At 48.6% G+C, this 18537-nt stretch overlaps 1 protein-coding gene across 2 annotated transcripts in view; it reads left to right on the plus strand.

Annotated features, from left to right (window-relative positions):
- Positions 1-6771: 6771 nt before the first annotated feature.
- Positions 6772-18537, plus strand: part of St3gal1 (ST3 beta-galactoside alpha-2,3-sialyltransferase 1) — a 71589-nt gene continuing 59823 nt past the window's right edge. The window contains exon 1 of one of the 2 annotated variants that reach the window (XM_021661195.2): positions 6772-7044. The gene's annotated coding sequence lies outside the window, so the exon portion shown is untranslated. Of the gene's footprint in view, positions 7045-7854; positions 8188-18537 lie in introns of those variants that run through there. The other variant, XM_060389328.1, reaches the window with a different exon arrangement.

An 18537-nucleotide genomic window follows, 5' to 3' on the forward strand; every position in this document is an offset into this window, starting at 1 on the left:
ATATTTATATGTATATATGTGATATATGTATATATGTGTGTATTTATACATATATATGTATATATGTACATATATATACATGACAGTGTTGAGTCTGTTGTGAGATGAAAGAGATGTAAGCTGGAGGTGATCTGACCAGTAATGACTTGACCAGTAATGTCTTTCTGCTTGGTGGTTTAACAGGATCAGCTCTTCTCTCTTCCTCTTTACCATTTCCAGCCACAGATGTTGTAGTCATTACCATTTCATCACTATATCAAATACATGACAAGAAGCAACCAAAGGAAGGGGTTACTTTGGTTCAGAGTGAAAGCACATTTCATCAAACTGGGGAAACCATGATGGTGAGCAAGTCTCCCCACTGTGGTGAAAGGAATTTGAGGCAACTAGTCATAGAAGTACCCTCAGACACACCCAGAGGTGAGTTTTTTAGGTGATTCCAAATCCCAGCAAGTGGAAAATGAAGATGAATAACCTCAGCCCTTCACTACTTCCTTTGCTTGGTTTTATCTTTCTGGACGCTCAGGTGAGCTCATTCTAGCACATCATAACCCTGCAATACCATATCATAACCCTGCAGAGTCCTGAAATGGACAGTTCTCTACTAATGGTAGTGTCTAAAGGGTAGCCTGTTTCACATCTCCAGCACTCAGGGCAGTATATGGTATATATATATATATATATACTGAATGAAGTATCATATCTTTTCAGGTCTGACCACTTAGTATGAACAAATCTTCCGGGAAAGTACCTACAAAGGTCCTAGGTCAAACCAGAGTCCTAAAAGATAGGCAGGATTTTGGAAGTCAAAGAGTTAAGTGCATAGGGGACATGGCACCCTGCTTCAGCAGTATACCAGATGGGAAGGACTTAAGAGGTGGAAGCCTTCCAGGAAATCAATGGTCCATACACACAGCTGAGTGATAGGTTTTCTAGAAGGAATAGAGTATTCTAATGGCACATGTATATGAATATGGAGGACACTTGGTTTGAATGTTAATTTGGGGGTATCTCCCCCATATTAACATTGTAAACCTGATGTTGGGCCCTTTGTGTTCTTGCCCTCAGGACTGCTGCCTAACATACATGCAGAAAGTGGCTGAGGGTCTGGCTGTTTAGAAACAAAAAGGAACCAAATGAAAACAGAGAGAGAGAGAAAAAAAAGGGGGGGGGCGGCTATGTCCAAGCTTGGGCATAAGCTGCTGCTTTGGCAAGTGAGAGCACACTCCAGAGATGTTCCTGGGAGAGTGCTGAGCAGGGGAGACCAAGTATCCTGGACACAGTGGGCGGAATGTTGTCTCTCCCGAATTCATGATCCACAGGAAACTCAGAATCTCACCTTATTTGAAAATAGGTTTTTGCAAATCCGATTAAATAAGTTTAAGATGATTTCATACTGGATAGAGGCAGGCCCTAAAGTCAAAGACTGGCTTACAACACAAATACACACACACACACACACACACACACACACACACACACACACACAGAGTCTTGGGATGTTAGAATAGCAGAAGTTGCACTAGTCAAGAATACTAAGGATAGCTATTAGTCTAAGATGCATGAGGGGGTTTCTGACTCATTCCTCTAAAAGGGTCCTGTTCTGCCTATGCCTTAGATCAAACTCTGTGCTTCCTGAATTGTACTTTTCAGCCATCCACATCAGCACAAATGAGCTCCCTCAGCTGGGAAGGTGCTAAGCATAAGGATGCTTCTAAGCCATGGTCCCTGAGCGTTCTAGGGCACGTGGAAAAGCTACAGAGGCTGTGAGACCTACCCAGATGCCAGACCCTGCATGAGCCCTCTAAACATTTGGGGGCTGAGGAATCCATGCTGCCTGACACTGAAGTGTTCAGCAGCCTGGGAAACTGTGACCGTCAAGAACATGACATGTAATTTAACCAACACACCCGCTAACCCAGGATCTGAAAGTTAGAGGACAGCTGAGAAGCATGTTGGGGCCACGCCAGGAAGGATTGTGACTACCAGGCTTTGGGAATTTAGATTTCAATTCTCCAGGTAATGGATACCCAATAGGTTTTAAGAGCTTGGGGTTTAGGAGTGACCTGAGAGAGGGTGGGGAAGTGCTTCTGGAAAATGAACCTGGCTATATTTACTTAAGCTCTTGGCTCCAAGTCCCAGAACTGTGACCTGCAGTGGCCTAAGTAAAACATCATTATCAGTTCATGTGATAGCAAATCTGGACATAGGTTTTGGTAGTGTGGCAAGGCCTGGATCTCCTGATGTAGCGTATAAGTGCCACACAATACCTGGCATTGTTCAGTTTTTTAGCTCTAAGATCAGGTGGCACCACTGGTTAGACTGTCTGGTGAGGACAGCTGACAGCAACACATGGTATTGGAATCCCATGGAGGGGCAAGCATAAGTCTAAGCATAGCAAGGAGAATGGAGAGGCTCCCATAATCCCTTCAAGCATGCTCCAGTGACCTACAGACCTCTCACAAGGCCCCACCTCTTAAAGGTCCACAGCACTTCTTCCTATTTTCAGACTGTTATCAAAGCTTCACTTAGGATACTTGGGGGACTAAATGATGACTATCAGACAACAACTGGTCTTCCATCAGGCTTCTTTCATAAGTAGGAGATATCTAACAGAGAAAATGAAATAAATTTTTCCTGTCCGGGCCAGGAAGATGTCTCAGCTGGTTAAGGCACTTGCCACCAAGCCTTATGACATGTTTGATCCCAGAGGCTTACATGGTAAAGAGAATCAACTTCTGCAGAGAGAGAGAGAAAGAAAGAGAGAGAGAGAGAAAGTGAATAAACTGTAATAAATAATAAAATTTTTTTAAAAAAAGAAATCAAGCCCATATATCTCCCTATTCTGGTGTCTCCACCTGGGATCAAAACTCACCTCAGGGCTAATTAGGGCAGTCACAAACCAGAGGCATGGTTGGGTGATCGCTGGGTCTGGGAATGTGGTTGATCAAAAAGGTCTAGCTGGCTCAAAGCCCTTCAGGAGTGTCGGGATCGGAGGGGTTAACAGGCTATATTCTCTATACCGTGTTGTGCCAAATCTAGAGCCATGGTCAAATCAATGACGGACACGCGGTGCTTGGCAGCCTATGCAGGTTAGACTGCTCACCCCATTAACCTCTGGATGGGCTTGTCAACTGGATTCCTCTCCTGAATTAACTCAAACATTGAAGAGATCGACAGTGAGAGACTGGGACTAAAATAACTGTCTCTATGGTTACAGTGGTATCAGAGGCTAGGGCAAACACTCATCCAAAGTATTAAGGGGAAAAACAAAAACAAAAACTTCACACACACACACACACACACACACACACACACGCACACGCACACGCACACACACACAGAGTTACATAACTGTTTTTAGTATGGTGTGTAACTTTATTTTGAAAACACTCCCCCAAGAGGTAAGGTGCCAGTTCATTAAAGTCATAAGAAATGTACAGGACTCCTCCTTGTGCGGCTCCTCCCTGAGATTATGCATATAAGCAGTTAGCAATTGCAGGGGAGAGAGAACTCTTTGCTGTAGTGACTGTCTGCACATTATGCAGGGAACTCCAGGGACGCTATCTTTCTGACCCCCAGACTCCTGTGAAGTAACCCCATCAAAGTGTTGGTTCCCTAAGCTAAACTTGAATGGATAATTTCTTCAGGCTGTCGGTGACCTCTCTATCAGGTATGAATAGGTTTCTGTGCATCTCCCTGGAAAAACTAATTCAACACACATGCACAAGCGCATACATGTGCACACACACAGCGAGTAACAAGCAGTCTCTCCTTCAAGCTTCCCATGTCACATTACTTTGGATATTTCTACATGAACCACTTTTCCTAAGGAGACTTTAGGAAATCTTCATAGCCCCATAGACCGAAGAAAGCACTACCCAAAACACAGAAGAGCAGGTGCTGGCTTCTTTGCAAGCCTCCAGCAAGCCCCATCACCCTGCTCTTCTCTACACAATTGTCCAGTGGGACTGGAAATCCATTAGTACTTTTCCACTCTGGTGTGCCAACAAAGGGGGAAGGGAAACAAGAAAATCAATTTTCCTCAGCCATCAGTATGATAGCGTTGCTGTGCTCTGTACTCATGAGGAGGTAGCAGTGTGCACTATATCCATGTCAAGGCTCCCCAGGAGACCCGCTGTGCAGGCTCTCCCAGTAATCACTACTTCCAGTTGTTTCCCAGCAGGGCCTGTTGGAAGACATGATCAGGGTGACAAGAAGAAATGCATACGTCCTCCCCTGGAATGCACTCTGTTTCCCTTGCTTCCCGGTGTGTCAAAGGTGCTGCCTGCATGGAATGCCACAACTTAAAAAAAAAAAAAAAAGAGGAAGGAAAGGAAAGAAGGGAAGGATATGAAGACCTGCCCTGTCACCTAGAAAGAAATGTGTTGTAACAGACAGGGAGTAGGTGGATTAAAAAAGGTCCCAACTGCATTTCCTTACTAGAAGTAGATGCATTTTATATAGGTAAGGTGATGGTGTATGTACATTCAGCAGTCACTTTTGGAGTCATCCAGAGACCCACTAAGAATCTGGGGTGGAAACTGCTGGTGTGGGCTCTCAGCAGCATAGTGTAACCCGCTGGATGACTTGGGGCTATTAATTTGCCTAATCTAAACCTCCCTCCACAGAATCCATTAGAATAGCAGCCTTCTCTCTATTCATACAGTATTTTTCCATTTTCCTAAGTGATTCCCTGTGCACTCATGATTCCTTGTAAGAACACTACAATTAATTCAGTCAAGCACTCCTGTACTACCTTGTGGACCACAGGCAGAGGACTGCAGTCGGCAGGAAGTAAGACGCAGTGTTCCTCAGCCACAGTAAGCCTCATCAAATCAAGCAGCACAGGCTTGCAAAACCACAGGGCTCTTTTCTTGGCAGCGAGGCCCAGATGGGTGACCATTTAAATTGTATTCTACTGAGAGTCACCAGGGTGATGTGTGTGACTGCTCCAAACTGCGTGTCTGGGGACCAGGAATCTAAGTGGCCCACAGTGGATATGGCTGGAAGATGCTGTGCTATGCAGGACAGCAGCTGACAGGATTGGATCTCTGCCCTCCTCTCCCATACACGCCAACCAATGCCAGGTGCTGCAGTTTGACCAGCATCTCACAAACAACAGAGCTTACAGAGATACTTCCACGTGAGACAAGGACCTCACCCTGTCTAACAAGGATATCCAAACCAACCTAGGACAGCGGGGAGGAGGACTCAGCACAGGTCACAGAACACCTTGGAGACCCCTCCTTTCGAATTCCTGGAGGCCCCGGTGTGGCTTAACTGGAGAAGTCCTTACCACATTACTCCCCAACCCCCAACAAGTGGAATTTGTGGGTCTCTATTTTTTTCCCTTCTTTTTCTGTAAAGTTTTGTTTTTGTTTTGGTTTTGGTTTTTTGGCTGTCTTCTCCTTCATCCCTTTTCATCTTCTACTTCCCTGGAACTTACACAATGACTCCACCCTCTCCACGAAGTCCCAAAGCACAGTCGAAACCCACTCCTTCCTCCTTCTGCAGCTGGCTTGGGCTGAGCTTTCAGAAGATGCCAAGGGCAGTTTCAGGAACTCTGCGTGCCTGTATCCAGTTGCTAAGCACAACAACCCTAGCAAACAGACAGTATGACTGGGACCCTTTGCAAGTGAGGACATCAACGTACAAACCTAGGAAACAGGACATCCCCCCACACACCCCTGAATGAGCCCAAGGTCTCGGTCTCGGAGAAGCGCCACAAATTCGCCCTTGCATCCTCATTCTGATGAGTGAACAGCTAGGCAGCTCTAACCTCCACTGCAAAGGCTTGTCTCCAGAAACAGCCAGAGCTGAAAACAACGGAAAGACCCCTGCGCGCGCTGTCTTTCCCCTTAACATTTCACGGAAAAGTTGTAGAAGAGACAGTCCCAACTGAGAGGATACGCATTGACTAACCAGATCTTAAAAATGTTTTTAGACCGACTATTTAGGACCTACAACCCACACACGGTAACTTCGAGCCTCACTTCCTACAATACAGGGAGGGACAGAAAAACCGCAAGCCTACCCTAAAACAAACCCCCAGACCCAAGCAGCCTTGAGGACCGCTCTAACTCTGGTTCCCACTACCAGCCTTAGGCCAGCTCCGAACCACGCCGCTGCTTATCCATCCGCAAAGGAAAAACCCTCGGCTAGCAGGTGGGAAGGGCGGGGATGTGGATGTTCACGGTGACCTGCTCTGCGGCTCCGAGTCCCGGCTGAGCGGACAGGGGCTCCAGTCTCCTCCATCCCTAACCCCGCCGTGCCCCTCCCCCAGCCTCCCTAAATCCCACCTCAGGTCCCACGCCCTTAGAGGAAGCGCTCGCTCTGCCAGATCGCCCGCAGGGGGATCGCCTCCTCTCTCCACCGCGCATCCGACTGGGGCTCTTCGGGGCACCGCTAGCCACGTCCTCTCCGTACACGCCCAACGCCTAGTCCCCAGGGTTGACCCCACGGGCTTTGGGCCTCTCGGGAGTTCTTCCCTAGCCTCGCCAAGCTGTTCCCGCAGATCGCTCTCTCGGGGCGGCGATCTCGTCCCCGCGCCGCCTCCTCCGGCGTCTCTCAGGCCGGTCCGGCCTCCACCCGGCGGTCCACGTGGCTCGGCAGAGCTATATTGGGTTCGCAGGAAGCCCCGAGCTAGGGGAAAGCCGAGCTGAGGCTGCGGGAGGGGCGGAGGGGCGCCCGGGCGCCGAGGGGCGGGCGCTGGGCGGAGGAAGGGGAGGGCCGCGCGCTGAGGAGGCGGCCGCCGGGCTGGGCGCGCCGGAGTCGCGGCTGGGTCCCGGCCGGCGGGCGCAGGCGGCCCCTCCCCGGACGCCCCGCCCCCCGCTCCCGTTACACCCGGGGGAAGGTGTTCCCGAGGCCGCTCCCGTCCTCACCCCGCCTCCCGCTCCTCCGGCGTTAGCCTCCGCCGGCGGAGCCCACTATGCCAAGACACTTTCGACACTTTGCAAAGACAAAGAGCCCTAGACCGGAGGGAGCAGAGAGGAGGAGGTAGAAGAGAGGTAGAGGAGGACCGGGAGGTGTGAGCTGCCTGGGGTAAGTATCCCGGACACATCTCCTTAGATAACCCCGCTGAACCTCTTCGGTGCCCCAAGCTGGGCAACTCCGGCTTGTCTCCGGGGTTGCTGAGTGCGCACCCATCTGGTCTCTGTCCGGGTGCCCCGGGGACGGCACCCCCTCTCGAGTTGGGGCTCAGCAATTTCGCATGTGTTCTCTGAGTGAGGAGGCGGTCGTCCCGACTCGGGAACAGAAGGGGTGAGGAAGGGACTGGGAAGGTGTGACAGTAGACGCGGGACCTTAGACCTTAGGCGCCAAGAAGGAGCCGCAAGGAGAGAAAACCCTGTCTCCGCCTCGGCCACCGGGGTAGTCTCGGGGAGGGGGTCGGGGAGGCTCCGGGCTCTTGGGCGCTTGCTGGAGGCGCCTCCCGGAGCTCAGCGGGGAGTCTACGGTGACCGCGGCAGCGCTTCCCGGAGCGGCCGCGGTGACATTGCACCCAGCACCGCAGTGGATCCCCGCCCGGGCCGCGGGTAGGAGACTCCATCAGGCGCCGATTAGCCAGGTTCTCTAGAGAAGCCGAGGTCTCCTCGGGCTGGGACACTGTGCGGACTCTTGGAGGCCTTCGGTGATTTAGACCAGAGATGGTGGGACAATATCCGGATGGAGTCCCCCAATCCGCTGTGAGCAGGCTTCGACCGGGGAGGAGGCTGTGGGTCCCCGGGACACCTCTAATCCCGCGCTGCTCCGGATCTCGGGGAGAAGTTGGAGCTTAGGGCAGGACAACGGGATGAGGTGTGTTGGAAACTGGGTAGATTGGGGTAGACAAAGCGAGCCACGGCCGGCGGTGGCAACTGCAAACTTGGAGTCTGCCCCAGCCCTGTTAAGCGCGGCAGCTGCCAAGAGATAATGTGACAAAAGTTAGCAACTTGTCTGTGTCTCTGTAGTGTGACCTGCGCAGGGCACGGCCCGCCCCTATCATAAGTGCACGAGGGTGGGAAACGGTGAAGTGGCTAAGTCGACTTGGTTGGAGCACTGTTTGCTCGGAACCGGACCCTTGCGCAAGCAACTTTTCAGCCCGGGTTGTTTTCCAACGCCTGAGTGTTTGAGCGTGACCTTGCGGGAGGCAGCGCAGCCGAACTCCAGTTGGGGATTGAGTCGGCCGGTACCCGCTTCGTGGTACAGGTAAGAAGACCTTGGGCGCTCCGCCTTGCCTCCCGGCGGAGTCTCGAGAAAGGGTGCCCAGATCGCCCTCCGCTGTAAGCTGGCTTTTCTCCAGCCTCTTGCACAAGGGTCCCAGCCGGCTCCTACCGCCACGCAGGAATTAGTGGCGCTCGGTGAGAGGACACGTGCGCGCCGAGAAGCGCGCGAGTGGGTGGGGGCTGGGATGGCCGCGGCATCTCGGAAGCTGAGCGAGTCCCCAGGAGACACGAGTGACCCCGAGATCAGGAACCAGCTCGGCCAGCCGCCACCTTCGCCAGGCTTTTACTGCGTTTTCCGATAACCCTGTCCTCTCCCAGCTTACCACTGTCGCGGGTCCCCACTCCTGCACGGACTTGCGAGATGGAGCACCCACTCTCCCCTGCGGCAGGAGCGCTCCTCAGCAGAAAAACTGCTGGGAGCAGGGGACGGTCTCTGTCGGTGCTTCTGGCACATAGTAGGTGCTCACTGAAATATATAGTATGCTCACTGAAAGGTCTGGAGGATAGAAGGCGTTGGCTGGGTCGGGACTCCCCTCGTCTCATTTTTTTACCATTATTACTACAGAATTTAAATTCACCCAGTGGTTTCCAGGAGAGCGCTGAGCACCTATCCTCCCTAAACCAGTGTGCGCCATTCTGAAACGTGCGGGCGGTGTCCCCAGATATTCTTTTTCGGATGGTGGCCCAGAGCGCCCCCAGGTTTGAAAAAGAGGGATGCACTGCCCCCTGCCGGCTGCTTTGGAAACAAGGGTTAGGCTAAGCTGTGCGGAAAAAAGCGACCAAAGCCTCTGGGCTGGGCCCCTATGCCTCCTTGCACTTCCCCTTCCTGCCCCAAACACAAAGCCTAGTCATTTTCTGAACTTTCATGATTGGCTGAAAAAAAAAAAAAAAAACAACTGAAATTCGCCGTTCTGTGCCTCCTGCCTGTGCCTAAAATTAGATGTAGGGTGGAGACTTTTGTTTTGAGCATGTGATAGCCTCTGAGAGCCACAGTTTCCGTATCTGTAAAGTGGAGCCGTTACGATGGGCTCCAAAATGACTCCTGAAGAATAGATATTATATTTAACTGTGTGTAGACGTATACTCTGAAAGCATGCTCACGTGGACAGGAGCTAAATAAAGGAATGAAAGAATGAACTTCTTCTCCGTCCTTTCTGACATTTCCGCTTCCTACCTTTTTTGTTGAGGTCATACTGGCCAGCAGGGCCAGGGCTTAGCAGGGTCTTCCCCACACTGGTTTTGCTTTAGACGGCAATACCGGACCAGATCTGGGGCTAAAAAACAGGAACTGTTGCTGGAAGTGAAAACAGAGGTTTCTTTAAGGGTGTGAGTCCCATTCTTCTGGGCTCTGCAGTGTGGAGCAGAAGCTGACTCTTTCTGAGCTATTTGTAGGTGAACTCAGTGGGTACAGCCCACCACCACTCCCACACACCTCCTGAGGTTGGGGCCTCTGAACATTGGAGCCTTGATACCCCACTTCCTCCCTCCCCCCGCAACCCCCCAGCTTGGGGAAGTAGTCCATGGATGGACCTGAAAGAAAAGAATGTCTTGGGATCCTGGATCCTGAGTATGACTTTGTGACAAGTGAATCCGCCTCTGTCCTCCTACCAAGCAGCCTGTCTTGTCAGGACTTTCCCCTGAAAACAAGTGTCAGGCAGACCTCCCCAGGAAGGAGCCTCCGGATGTGTGCCTTTGATACCCATCCCCCCTCAGTTGACCTAGCTGGAATTGCTGACTCAGGAGCTCATGTTTGGACAGAGCTTTACTTTGTGGAAGCCGAACCTTAACTTTTATCCCAAGCCCATCCCATTCCCCGAAAAGCAAACAGAAAAGAAAAAAAGGAAAGTCCATCAGTCAGCTTGTCCTCATACAATGGTCTCTTATCCACAGATATTTCCCAAGATCCCAGTAGATATCCAAGACCTTGTCGAATATGAACTGCCGTGACAAAGTTCAAATTTTAAATCAAGCACAGCAAATTTTGTTGCTAACAATACATAGCAACAAAACGGAACAGTTATAACAATGTCCAGCAGTAAAAATTGCTTTGAACATGCCAGTTTAAAACTTCTAAGATTTTCTATGTAATATTTTTTGGACTTCAGCAGATGGCAAGTTACTGAAAAGAGGGAAGTGAAACCACAGGCAAGGGGGACTTCTAGGGTATGTCCCTATGACTGCTTTGTGCATGGAGAGCTGGCCTGCTTAGCAAGAATTCTAGAATCAGACTTTCAGACCCTTTTGATCAGTTGCATGACCCACATGGAAGCCTGAGAACCCAAGAGCTTGTCTGTTCTAATTTGGTGCGAAGAACCCAGACATGACCCCTGTGGGAGCCTGCCTTCCAGTTTCAAGGTTCAATTGCTCTGCAACGTGGCAACCAAGATATTTTGCAGACAATCACCTGGCCTGCAGCAAAGCCTATTCATAAGGACAGTCCCCAGCTTCCTTTACATTTGCTCAGATTCTTCCTCAGAACTAGTCTGCTTGGGGAGACTGTAGTGTGTTACCCCAATTCACAAGATCCTCCCCTCTTGCTGACAGGGTGGCTTCCCGTGTTTCTGAGCCTTCCTTCACTTGGTCGAGTATTTACCAGCAGTTCTCAATATTCGGTTTAAGAGATGAGGTCTGACTGCTGACAGCGTATTTATAGTGACGTCTGAGGGACAACCATGTGCAGATGCAAAGAGACCAGGGTGACCTCCTTGTCCACACGCTGAAAGTGACCATAGACCTTATTCTGTTCAACTCTTCAGCTTTAATGCAAAACTTTGAGCCCCAGGGGAACTGCGCCAAGAGTGATATCTTAACCCTTTGTGCACCCTCATCTCTAAAGCCACTCATATCCATTCACTCTTGTTGTTCTTATTGGAGACCCAACATCACCCGTCATTGGAAAATCTAGAGTTCACTGCTTCTCTGGTTGCATTGGTGGCAAGAGTTAGATTACTTTGATTCCATATGATCCAATGTTTATGGAGACTTTGTTTTGCTCCCAATACTTCACAGGGTACAGGAGATACAGGAGGGAAAAACACATGGTCCTTGAACTCTTGCTGTCCTACAGGTCTCTGTATTCTGGGGGAGGTGCATGGGATGATAAAGAGCCATGCCCTGTGTGGTACTTACCATAACCAAAGCCACTTGGGCTGAAAGGACCACCAGATGGTGAAACCCCCCCCCCTTCCTTGAGGTGTCCACAGAAGGAATGGGGGGGGGGGGGTTACCAAGCCTCTGCAATGTAGACTTTCCGCTTTCTGTCTGCAGTAGCACAGATTGTTTTCCTGACTGACGTCATGCAGATATCAGAAGTGTCATTCGTATGCCATGTGTATGCAAGCCTGAGATGACAGTCTGCCTTCAGCTTCTGCCCAAAGAGGTGAGGCAGCTGGAGGTGGTAGGAACTAGATGCTTCGGCCTCAGATTTCTTCACTGAGCCCTTCTCTGGGCTGTGCACGCTGAAGTGACCAGAGCCTGCGGGGCCCTCACCGCAAGCTTCTGAGAGTATGACTGTATGCCTCAGCATAATTGTGTGTGAAGCTGAGGGGCTGCCTCGGATTCACTTTGAAGATACAGCTTAATGCTTTATTTTGAGTACTTGACTTACACATGCCTCCCATTTAGAGGTGAACAGCAGATGGGGGGGGTAGCATTAAGGGACACAGCAGGCAGCAGTGGGGAAAAGGTTCTGGCTTTCAGGAAGGCATGGCCAGAGCCTGCCTGTGTGCATGGTTCAGGCCTTGCACCTCTGTGCTAAGGTACCTGGGCCTCTCCGCTGGGATGTGGGGATGTGGAGAAGATGAGAATGTGGGTTCACTCCTGGAAGCTCCAGAGTCTCCAGGTTCCAGTTGAATTGAATCTATTCATGAGAGAAAGTGATTGTGTCTGGCGTGAGTCTGTTCTAAATGGTAGAATGAAGTATACGGAGGTTCTGGAAAGCTCATAGGAAAACTCTGTAAATAGGCAGATGATTTGGAGGTAAAACAGCCAAAAGCTTCCCATGCTGCCCTGGGGAAGCCTGCATTTGTTCATTCCTTTGACTTGTGTGAAACCTTTAAAAAGCCCTTCTTCTCTTTGGAAGAATAAGAGTGCAAAATTACCAGGTGGTCAGAACGGGGGCTGACAAGTGGCCACCAAGCACTGTTGCCAGGAACAGATGTCTGATACAAGAACACTGTAACCTGGCTGGGAGGAGAAGGATAGCTTAAATGAAGTTTAAGGTGCCACTGTGATCCCGGTGGGGAATATGATGGTTAGTTTTAAATGTCAACACCACAACTTAGAATTAAAGGGGAAGAGATCCTCAGCTGAGGGACTTCCTAGAAAAAGTTGGCCTGTGGCCATTTGTTTAGAGGATTGGCTGTCATTTTTGTCATTTTTTGTTCATTGATATAAGAAGACCCAAACCATGGTGGGTTGAATCATTCCCTAGGCAGAGGGTCCCGAGCTATGTGGGACTAGAGAAAACTGGGTAGAAATGAGTTAGCAATCAGCATCTGTGCATTTCGTTATCCCTGCTTAAGTTCTGCCTGGATCTTGCCTCAGTGGTGGTCTGTAACCTGGAACTGTGGATGAAAACAAAAACAAACAACAACAAAAATAACCCTTTCCTCCTCTGTGTTACTTTTGGTCAGGGTACCTTCTCATAGCAACAGGAATGAAACTAGAACAGGAAGACTCCATTGTCAGGAGGTTTCCCAGGTCAAGGGACCAACCTGTGAAGGGAAAACTCATGCCTGGGACTTAGAACTCCTGAGTCTTGGGTTTGTCCTGGACCATGTGCTCCTGTCTGGGGACTTTGGGTTCTTACCTTTTCTTCTTTGACCCTCCATGTCTTAGGTAGGAGGCAGCAATATAAAAAGGCTCATCCTGTCTCTCTCTCCTGGGAGGAGCCTAGGAGACAGATTTATGTAAGCATGTCTTATTCTCCCCGAGAAGGATTTCAGTAGCATCTAATTTTTTACTAAGTGTTTGGTGTTGTGCCCCAAAGTGTTTTAAACATCTTGACATTTTAGGTTCGGATAGGAAATTCAAGTGGAGAGTTGAATAATGGATTTTTTTTTCCCAGAGGTTGAGGTGGCACTTGTGGAAATCAGCAAGAAATGATGCAGTACCTTCCCTACTTCTCAAAAGGAGGCACAGGAAGGGACTGGTATCCAGGATAGCATGGTAGGGCAGAGGTCCTGGGGAAAGACCACGGGGACGAGGAGAAGAAGAACCAACTCAAGAATGTGCCCTAATCCAACCGCTATGCACAGCCTCAAGCTTCTGGAAATACAGCCACCCAGCAGCCAGGGATGCAGCAGGGTGTAGAACAGGGAAGAAGGAGGGACGCTTTACTGTAGCCTCCTGAGGAGGGAATTGGGAGGAGTCAAGTGTAGAGGGCATGCTGGGTAGATTGGGGAGGTCCAGCCCCCTCTTGTTATCTCATCTGATTCTGCCACAGCCTAAGACATCAATATGTCAGTCCAAAGATTCCCCTACCATCAGTGAGAAGCCAGAGCTTGGGGGCCACAGAGTTCTTACAAATCCTGGTTTAACCCATTGTATCAGCCTCCAAGTATGTCAAAGATAAGACAGCAGTAGAAAGGTCTTTTATTAGTTTTCTGTTGTTATAGCAAAATGTCTGAGGCTGGGAAATTGTAGAGAAAAGAGGTTTATTTAGTTTGTAGTGTTGGGAGTTGAGAATTCAAGCAGCATGGCATAGGCTCCAGTGAGGTCTCCTGGCTCAGGTTCTAATGGATAGCATGAAATGTGGTACACACGAAGGAGAGATCCCTGGTGACTCAGAGGTCAAGAAGGAGGATAGGGTGGGGTTGGGCTAGTCTGGGGTCCTCCCCGATAGCCTTCACCCCTTAAAGGTCCCACCTTCCCTGAACATTGTTTACTGGGGACCAAGTTTCCAACATGTGAATCCTCATAGAACCTCCTGAAACAACATTCAAACCCTGAAGGTCCTCAGCTTGTCTCCACTCACATGTCAATAAGAAGTGTTTACATTTGCCTGGGTTTCTGAGCACCTCAAGTACATACTCACCTGCTCCCTGTTTCAGTTTTCTCTTTTATCACATAGATATACTTTGCACAGTTGATGTGAAAACAAGCTTATTTATTAATCATTTCATTGTAAATCTTGGGTAATAAGAATTTCCCAGCAAATGCAAGGGGTTTCGTGTGTGTGTGTGTGTGTGTGTGTGTGTGTGTGTGTGTGTGTGTGTGTAGTCCATGCATCTGAATGGATATAGGCCCATGTGAACACATGCAGTGATATTTTTATGCAGTGATACATATAAAAGTGAGAGCAGGACATGGGTCTTTCCCATTATCATTCTTTACCTTATTGCCTTGAGACTGGGTCCCTCCTTGAGCCAGAAGGTAACTGTTTTGTCAAGGCTCTCTGGCCAGCAAACTCTTGGGATCCATCTATCTCTGACACCCCCATCCTCCAATGCTGAGGTTACAGGCATCTGCAGCTGTGCTTGGCTTTTTATGTGGGTACTGGGGATTCAAACTCAGGTCCTGCTCTCTGTGAAGCAAGTGCTTTGTCCACTGAGCCCTCTCCTTAGTTCCCTCAGTATTGGCTTTTCATTCTTGAGAAGTTTAATTTCTGGGCAGGTTGGTGTGGGGACAGGCTGTGCCTTACCATGACATTTTAAAAGGCTGTTCAAAGATCACACAATAGGACTGGAATAGTTGTATAATAAAAGCCTGGCGCAGTGGCACACACCTTTGATCCTAGCATTCAGGGAGGCAGAGGCAGAGACAGGCAGGTTGCTTTGAGTTCAAGGCCAGCCTGGTCTACAAAGTTAGTTCAGAACAGCCAAGGTGACACAGAACCCTGTCTCAAAAAAAAGGGGGGGGGTCTTTTGGTTAGTCTGGGGTTATTTAAAACTTCTCTTTCTGATTCTTTCTGTGTGTGTTTCATTTTGGGTGTTTTTTGGTTTGTTTTTTTTTTTTCTCCTCTAAAATACAGAAGTTATTCAGCCCTGAAAGTATGAAAGACTTATGAAAATTTGTGTTTGTTATGTTTAATTATGTATATGTATGTGAGTATGTGTGTGGGTATGTGCACATGAGTGCAGGTGCCCACAGAGGCCAGAGACCTCAGATCCCCCTGAGGCTAGAACTACAGGCAGCTGTGGGCCTGCTGATGTGGGTGCTGGGAATTAACTCAATTCCTCTGAGCCATTTTTCCTATCAATAACTTGAAAGTTTTAAAGAGAATATAAAATAAGGGTTAACGAATCAAAATCAGTTTGACATGCCTTTAACTTCAGTAGATGGGAGGCAGAGTCAGGTAGAGCTCTGAGTTTAAGGCCAGCCAGGGCTAGATAGTAAGACACTTTCTCAAAAATAAATAAATAAATAATCAGAACAATTGAATACAACATTAGTTCCAAGTGAGTTGGTGGAATTAAAAAGTGACTTTAGGAAGGGACCAATAGCATATATAGTGAAAATGCTTTCTCCAAATTTCATTAGACACAGTTTAAAAAAAAAAAAACTTACCAAATAGATTGTATTATGATAGATTTGGCTTCATTAAAATGAAACAACAAAAATCCATTTGAATGTACAGGAAACTAATGGAGGTAAGTAACTAACTCCATGCATATTTACTTAGTAGAGAGCTCTTGAGAAAATCCATCATCTATCAAAAAACCCAAAAAACAACCAAAGCAAACCCATGACTTTTCTGAGAAGTTGGAACGACTCCAAAATATTGTTTCATGTTCAACAGGCCCAGAACAACTCCACATGAAAGACCAAAATTCATCTAATTGGCCATTTACTTTTTTCAGAAATAAAAGGCTCAGTGGGAAGAAAATAAAAACACAACTTTCTTTAGATCCTCAGAAGGCTAGAGGGGAGCTTCAGATAACTCTCCTGATTTCATTGGTCATATAACGAAGGACTCCTCCCTCTCCCCTGTTTTGGTGAACAGTGGCTATTTCAGGGCTTGGAAGGGTCTGAGAGCTAAAACTTCTTGAGATCAGCCAGCTGTATCTGTGACTGAGTCACCTTCTGAGTGCACTCTAGATGAAGAATCTTCCTGCTTTGCAGATAAACATGCTGATGCAAAGACTGTGAGATGTCAGCATGTAAAGGCACTTTTGTGAAGGTCAGGGGACAGCTTTTGGGTTTCTGTTCTCTCCCTCCATTGGGAGGATTTCAGGGATCCCAGATCAGGCAGCCAGACTTGGTGGCAAGCGCCCTTATCTTCTGAGGCATCTTGTTTGTCTTAGGTCCGCATCTGTTTCTACAAAGTAGGGAGACAAGGTGTCTGGGCTCACACCTGACCACAGAGAGCCATGATCATCATTCAGCTCTGCCTACCCAGCAAGCAGGCTCCCTGGTAGAAGAATCTGACCCCTCTGAAATTGTACCCTCATTCCCACAGCAGCCTGGGTGGTCTCCGTACTTTTCATTGTAACCCTGTTTCTCTGATAGAGAAACTGGAGGCTGAGTGTCATCGAGATCAAGCCACTGATATCGATGAGTCCTACAAGCGGCAGAGTTGGAATTTACTGGCACTTTCAGAGCCCAAGGCCCTGAACACATGCCCTGCACTTAGAACATCCTCCTGTACCCTACAACTTAGCATTGTGGAAGTTTGGGGGATTCCGGAAAGCAGAACTGCATCTGACAGGGCACCAGCTCCCAGCCTAGCCCCTGGATCTACCCCTGTCTGAGCCATGCTCATCAGTGACCGTGGACTCCATGCTCTAACTACCTAGTTGCAAGGAGGCCCTAAGTTTCCTCACTTCCTTTCTCCTGAGTCTAAGACCAGCAGCCTTACCTTCTGGTAGACTGGTGCTTGGCATCAGTGAGTCCCTAAGAATCAAATCACCTTCCAATCAGGCTCCGTGGGTTGTCTTGTTTGGTTCTGGACTCACTTGATTTTGCTATCTTCGCTTCCATCCCCATCCCATGTGTCTGATGGCGAGTGAATTGTGTGTGCGTGTGTTTGTGTGTGTGTGGTGTGTGTTAGCATGCACTGAATCCAGAAAGCCTATGATACCCCAGGACCAGGCTCAAAGCCACTGTGAGTCTCCCAGGACTGGAGACGGGACTTAGCAACAAGACTGAGCACCTAGTTCGCAAACCACCCTGAGATCCCCCCCCCAGCTTCCTAGATGGGCACCTTGGGAGGCAGAGCTACTTCAAGTGAACTGAAGAGTGAAAGCCTGTGACTTTGAAAACCCGCCTTTTAATAACATCTTCACAAAAGACAGGAAGGTGCGCTGTTCCTTTACTGGAAGAGCTGCTGACCCCACCACCTGGTGGAGAGGCAGAGGGATAAAGGACCGTTGCTTGGGAAACATATTAACTGCCACAGCCAAGAGCTGCTCTGTGGGGTGCAGAGCTGCAAGTTTCAAAGGCTAATCTTCAATGTAAAAATGTGGTCTTTTGGCCAAAAAGGAAATTAAAATGAAGTGAGGAGATAAGATGAGCTGTTAGTTGTGCTTGCCACCCACCTCATAGGAACTTTGGATTAGGGAAAAAAAAAAAGTTTTCTGGGACCTGGCAGTGGATATATGTGCTTGCCAAGCAAGGCTGAAGACCTGCTCTTGTCTCCAGAACCCCACGTGGAAGGAGAGAATTGACTCCCAAAGAAAAGTTGTCCTCTAACTTTCACAAGCATGCTCTGTGACGTGCACACTTGCATTCAACACACACACACACACACACACACTTAAAAAAAAAAGAAAGAAAGAAAAGGAAAAAAGAACCACTTCTGTAGGGGACATACTGGCTCCCACATAAAGCCTTTTTCTGGTTTCCTGTCTCTGCCTGCAACCTGGAACAGACTGAAGGAAGCAGCTGTGAGCCCAGAAGTACGTACAGGATTTTACAGATAAAACTGATCCCTAATGTCATGCCATACCTCCAGAAGCCCTGGAGGCTGAGGAGTGAGTTTAGAATTTGGACAACCAGCATGACTGGAAAGCACCCCAGGGGTGCATGCAGTCAGGGAGGTTTTCTTTTTTGCCTTGAGCTATGGAGTCATGACTGTTACTTGGAGTGGGTGCAGATGCCATGAGACAATCCAATGATAGTAATGTACAGGGGTTGCACACTAAGACAGTGCGAAGCAAAGTTATGAAATCTTCGTGGGTGCCCTTGTTCCACCTTCTCTTCCCAGTACTTCAGTTATTCATCTGCTGAGTCACTCACTGATTCATCAGCTCATTTGTTACAGTGCTAGCTGTGTAACCTGGAGGGAGTCGTTCAGTCATTCTGTGCTTCCATTTCCTCATCTATAAAATAGAGGTCTTCATAGTAATCATCTTTCAGGAGGTGCTAAATGAATGCAAAGAGAATTACTGCT

This window comes from Meriones unguiculatus, chromosome 8, assembly GCF_030254825.1.
Source record: "Meriones unguiculatus strain TT.TT164.6M chromosome 8, Bangor_MerUng_6.1, whole genome shotgun sequence".
Taxonomy (NCBI): domain Eukaryota; kingdom Metazoa; phylum Chordata; class Mammalia; order Rodentia; family Muridae; genus Meriones; species Meriones unguiculatus.